Here is a 6,797-nt window from a genome sequence, read left to right as displayed (position 1 = left end):
GATGGGATAGGGGATTGGTGGGAAGCAGGGGAGGAAGGGAGGGAGAGGGAACTGGGATTGACATGTAAAACAAGATCGTTTCTAATTTAAATTTTAAAAATCATTTAAAACAAAAGCATGGAAGCCATGCCTTATGAAATGGTGTGGACGCAGCTTGCAGACTTGATGCCAAGTAAAATAAGCATGCCAAGCAGACACAGCTTCAGTACTTTCACCTGGTGAAGGACATCTGGATGGCTTCCAGTCAGGGCTGTCACCAGCAAAGCTTCTGCAAACATTCCAGCACACGTGTTTTCATTTCTCTGGAGAAAATTCCAGGAGAGCAGTCTAGCTTTTAGAAAACTGTCTAATTACTGTTGAGAGTGACTATGCCATTGTGCATTTCACCAGCAGTGTGTATGAGCAGCTCTCTCTGCACCACCATCATTGGATGCCATCATTATGTTTTATTTTATTAAATGAAGAAGCAACAATTGTAATTTTTTTAGCAAGTTTTAGTTTAGCATACAAAGTAATGGGCTCCACCACGGCATCTTCATACATATGTGTCATTAGACTCTCTTCTTATTTGTTTCCTCACCCCAATGTCACTTCCTCTATTCAGCTGACTCCCCTCCTCCTCCCCATTAGCACCACTCTCTGCTTTTTATCACATTATTTCAGTACATGCCTTTTTTTATTGTTTAATCTAAGCATCCTAATGGGCTGTGGGTACCACCTATCGATTCAGTACATCATCTTATACTGCTGAGCATCATACGTTGTGATACTTGGACATTTACACCGCCTCATCAGTGACTTCATCAGTTACATATACCTCCATGCCTGTTGAGCATCTATGAAAAATGGATTATTGACTTTGTTTCTGTATTTGGAGATTATTTGCATGTTCTAAACACCATCCTTTTGTAAGATATTTTTTTTTTGCTTTTTCTATGATTTATTTTATTAATATATATGTGTCTGTGTGAATGTATACTCAGGTGGCAGGTAGTACTAAAGATACCAGAAGAGAGCAGAGGACAGAAGGCAGAGGGCATTAGATCCCCTGCAGCTGGAGTTACAGGTGGTTGGGAGCCACCTGATACAGGTGCTAGAAACTAAACTCCAATCCTTTGGAAAATCAGAAAAGCCCAACTTTTCAGCCCAGATCCATAGTTTTTTACTCCATAGGATCTTTTGATTTTCCTGACAGAGAGTACAGGTCACTGATTTTAATCAGGTTTGGCTTTCTAGTTTAGTGTTGTGCTTTGGGTACCATATCTGAAACCTTACCACTGACTCTATATTCTATGACTTTTCTCTCATTCTTTCCTCTGATAGTCTACACTCTTCATTCTGAGGTCTTTCATAGTCAGGCATGAGCCATGTTGGGTCACACTTTCATTTTGTTTTTTAATTGCCACAGAAAATTGAATTACTTTATCTGCCCCATCTTAATCTTTTTCAGAATTACTTTACCTTATATTCCATTTTTCACATACATTTTGAAGTCATTTTTGTTAAATTCAAAGAAGGCCATGCTGAGACTGCCAGACAAATTAAGCAAAGCTGAAGACAAACTCCAGGAGAAATTGGCATTTTGATTATGTTGATTTTTCAATCCACGGATATGACATATCTCTGTATTTATTTCCATATCCTTCTATCAGCACTGAGTAGTCTTCAACATATAAATACTGTACATGTTCTGACAGTTTCATTTCTGTATTAGTGTCTTTTCCTGCTGCTGGGATGGAATGCTCTGATGGAGCAACTGAAAAAGGAACGGATCACTGGGGCTCACAGTTCTAGTTACAGAGCATCATGGTGCGGAAATCCTGGCAGCAGGAGATCTGTGTCAACCGTCATATGCCGAAGTATGTCCACCGTCAGAAGCAAAGACCAAGAGGAGCAGGAGATCCTCTACTGTTTGGTTCCTTTCCTCCATTTGGACAGTTCACAACTTCATGACCAGGGCATGGTGCCGCCCACAATTAAGATGAGTCTTTCCACAACAATTAAAGTAATCAAGATAATCCCCCACAGGCAGGCCCAAAGCTTATCTACTAGGTGTATCTAGTTTCTGTTAAGACTAATGCTAACCCTCACAATACCTAAGTATTTCATTCTTTTCAAATGATCTAAATGATTATTATATGTTTCATGTTTGTGTTCACATATTCATCCCAAGAACATAGAAATATATTCTCATGGAGTCAGTGAGTTCATTTGTTAGTTTGAAGATGCTTTTATGGACACTTTGTTCTGTGTAGACAACAAGCCACCTGCAAATAGAGTTTAATATGTCCTCTGTGTTTCCCCTCCTATAAATATTGCATGACTAGAATTCCAGCAGTTTACTAAATAATCAGATGCCCCCACCTTCATTCTCTATGAAGTATAATGTTACTATAGATTTCTATTCACTCATCATTGTGTGTGTGTGTGTGTGTGTGTGTGTGTGTGTGGTGGCAACTGAATCCATCATCTCACACATAGTAGGCAAGCTGTCTATCCCAGGAAATTGAACAAGTTTTCTTTTTGTGTTTGTCTAAGGAACATTCAAATTATGTATGGACAAGTACAAAATTGTGTCAAATGCCTTTGTATTAGTTAGAGTTTCTGTTGCTATAATTAAACACCATGACCAAAAGCAATTTAGGGAGGAAGGGGTTAATTTTGCTTGTACTTCTAGTTAATAGTCCATCATCACTGAAGAAAACTGGGGTAGGAATTGAAGCAGTGCTGGACCCTGGAGGGAGGAGCTGATGCAGAGGTCATGGCGGAGTGTTGTTTACTGTCTTGCCTTTCGGTAGATTATTCAGTTTATTTTTATAACACCCAAGACCACCAGCCTGGGGTGGCACTACCTGCAATGAGCTGGGCTCTCCAAATTCACTAATTAAGAAAATGTCTCACAGGCTTGGCCACAACCCAGTCTCATAGAGGCATTTTCTCAATTGAGGTTCCTTCCCCTCAGATGACCATAGCATGTGTCAAATTGACATAAAACTAGTCAGCACGGCCTTTACTTCATTAGCTGATACAATCTTTTTCTACTTACTGTTCCATTAAATTTCAAAAACTGGTTTTGTGTAATTGAAATAAATAAGACTTGATTATAACACATAACTATATTTTAAATATTGCTGGGTTTAATTTAGTTAACTAGTGAAGGATTTCTGTATTCGTGGTCATGACATATTGTCTCAAGATTTTGTCTTTTGTAGTATGCCTAGTTTTAGTAGCCAAGTGAGGCAATTCTAGCTTAATCTACATGACGCATGTTTTCCCTCCTTCTATCTTCAACTTAATGCTTAAACTCAATGTGAATTTCTTATAAGCAGAATGCAGTTAGGTCATTCTTCACACCCATTTCTTTATTCCCTCCATGGCACCTGGAAAGTTCTACCATACTTTATTTTTCTGTGGCCTTGCTAATTCTGAACAGTAAACTTGGAGTCACACAACCTGTGGTATTTTATGTGTAGCTTTTTACATTTGTCTGTCTTCAGCGCTTACCCACATTGTAGCCTGCATCATAACTGTATATACAATCTGTAGTACATAACCTTTTGCTCTCTTCATTCACCACAAAAGGTGTTTCAGTTTTTTCCATGCTTTTGTTCTTTTATTGAGCACGAGACAATAATCTTATCTACACCCCCAAAGAGATCTTAACAAATTAAATTAACAACCCCCAACTCTCTGATAGAAACAAAACACTAGTTTGTACTTTAAAACCTGGTGAGGGGCTATCAAGAATATCCTAAGCCCCAAAGAAAAACCCACCCCTGTGAAAAAGGGCAAATCTGTATGGACTGGGAAAATAACAGGCATCCTCTGTTGGTTCCAGTTCCCAGCGCCCACAAAAGGTGCCTTATAACCTGTAATCATAGCTCCCATGAATCCAACGCCCTCTCTGGCCTCCTTGGACACCCATGCGGGACACACAAGCAATCAGATCCCCTGTTTATATACACATAGCAAACAAGCTTGTTAACCATATCTTTATAAAATAAGAGGTGTATTTTCTACATGTTTGTTCCCAAACCCTTGACAGATTTACTTTCAAGACACTTCCTTTCTGGCTCTTTACTCCCCTGGCTCTGAAAATTCAGAGCATATCCTGGCATCTCTTTAGTTATGTCCCATGTACACTGTTAGACAGTTTTCTCATCACAGTGTATCACATATCTGTAGAAGTGGTTTAGTGTCCCTCAGGGTTGTGTGGGGTTCATGACAATTTTTGTGTAAATAACTATTTAACAATATCTTGTTCTGTCTCAAACTCCTTATCCCAGTCAATGTAGTAAATACCCTCATTACATGATCTCCTCAAACACTTACACACATATGCATGAAGATTTGGGGGTGAGAACAATAGATTTCCCATAAATTTAGATGAGGTTTTAATAAATGTTTGATATCAGAACATACCAGGATAGTGACCCTGAGATTTAATGTGGCCAGAGCCAATAAATTGTGAAATTAAAGTTAAAAATGGGAGGATCTTGTAAAGTTTTGAAATGTGATCCGCGTCTTTTCACAAGCAGTGTAGGAATTAGTATGAAGAGATGCACACAGTATGTGTTTGACTAAGATCTTCTAATGGAGTCATGGAGGTACCATATCATTACATAGTTGGAACTTCAACAAAATTGCTTTAGATGCATTTATTCACATTTTTACTTAAGTTTTAACACTTATGAAGCACCAGTCATAACAGGCTAATAGTGTGTCCAGATTCTTTGCCAAAAGCTGTTGAGGACAGATATAGAGATTACTTAGTTCTTGTTCTCTGTGTATCTCTCTATGTCTCTCTCTGTCTCTCTTTCTCTCTTCTAAAGTTTGAGAGCCTGAGCCCAAAACCTCTCATGCATACCAGGCAAGCTCTCTGTCACTGACCTAGAAATATAATCCTTTCAAATATTTGTGGTAGAACCTTAATAATTCATTTAAACTGTCCTTGAACTCATTCTGTATCTCAGGCAGGCCTTAAAAAAAAAAAAAAAAAAATCCTCCTGCCTTGATCTCCTAAACAGATGTGTTGCAGATCTGTGAACTAGGTACAACTTTGACATTTAAAATATTTGATGGGATATTTAGTTAGCCTTTTCTAGAAATTCTCAAAATACTACAAGCACACACACTGCTATACACACGCTCCCGCACACATGTGCTCGTGTATACAAACACAAACACACACACCTCATACCTGACCTCTGTTACTGTATCTTCTTTACATGCTATCCTTCCCATTTATCAAGTGAGTTGATTTGTGTAGCAAGCACAACAATTTTACTTTTTATCCCAGCGAGATATCCAGGAGACCCATTATCCCCCAAATCCTCTTTCTTGGTTAACTTATTTACAGTTCTCATTGTTAGCTGATAAGAATGAGCAATGTTGCCATGGTAGCAGCTAGACTTCCTCCTTCACTGATGCATAACATCCAGCTAATTGCTGGCCATCCTTTCATGTTCACTGAAAGTTGAAGGAACAATTTTGTTAAACATTCAGAGTTATTTTGAACATCAGAATTCTTCAGGAAGGACAAAAATAGCTGAAGTTGTTGCTGCCTTAAATACTTTTTCCTTAGTTCTAAAATCTAATCTGTCATCAAAACTTGATGATTTTCCCCTAGCCATATCTCAAAGAGTTCTCTCAGACTACCATTGTCTAACTCACAGAATTATGATAGTACATGCAAATATACACATTCCTGTCACTTCTGGGCAATTAACCCTTAAATAAACCCGTTGCTATATCCATGCATTATTAATATTATAGAAAGATTGGCCCCACAGACCATTATTAACCAGTGTGTTAGTTATTTTATTTTGTAACACAATTGGTCAGAAAACAACACAAAGAAAGATTGATTTTAGCACATGCATTCTGAAGGTTCAGTCCATGTCACTTCTTTCCATTGACAAAATGTTATTATACCCATGAGAACATCAGGCAGGGGAAGTTTTGCTGTTGTTGTTGTGTTTGTTTGTTTACTTCATAGTAAACACACAGCAAAGAAAGCGACAGAGAAAGAAGGCAGAGGTTGGACTTCTTAGGGAAAGGAATCTATGTCTTAGTGAGTTACTAATTTCTTTCAGCTAGGTCCCACCTTCTAATGTTTCCAAACCCACAAAAATTAGCAACAGCCACTGGTGACTGAGATTTTAGTGCATGAGGCTGTGGGGAACACTTCACTGTCAAAAAATAACACTGGATTATTCCTCAGTTGTGTTTCTGCTTGCTCTACCAATGAGTGATGGAGAGAGGGCGTAGAAGGGGAAGAAAATGAGGAATCAGACATTTCCATCTTGCCTCCTGATCCTGATTCTGGCTCTGTGTGCACCTAAGCTGTGTTGCTGCCTCTAGCAACAATGGTCTGCTTCTGTTAGATGACGTCCTTTACCCTGCTGGTTTTAGCACCTTCCCTCTTTGGCCCTCAACCTCTGCATCAGTGAGTCCAGCTCTTGCTAACTTGTACTCATCTCGCCACCAGTTTTCTTCCAAGCTCTTCTAATCACTTCTGCTAAGTAATTCACTCAGTTGATTTTAATTTCCTCAGTGCTAAATTCTCCATCTTCTCTGTATTCTTAGTAGTAATCTGACAATTCATTCCTTGGCCTAATTCTTTTGGTAAATCATAAATAACTTTTTGCAAAAAAGAAACTTGGTTAAATAGCCTTATCTTTACATGCAACATTTGATGCCCTGCTGTGTCTCCAAGAGATGGAGATAAATATGCCAATATTAGCTGAATGATCTGACTCCTCCATGGTCTACTGCACCCATCTATTCAGTCCCAT

The sequence above is a fragment of the Phodopus roborovskii genome, unplaced genomic scaffold (genome assembly GCF_943737965.1).
Source record: "Phodopus roborovskii unplaced genomic scaffold, PHOROB, whole genome shotgun sequence".
In the NCBI taxonomy this organism is placed as follows: Eukaryota; Metazoa; Chordata; class Mammalia; order Rodentia; family Cricetidae; genus Phodopus; species Phodopus roborovskii.
Note: the sequence above shows the minus strand (reverse complement) of the source record.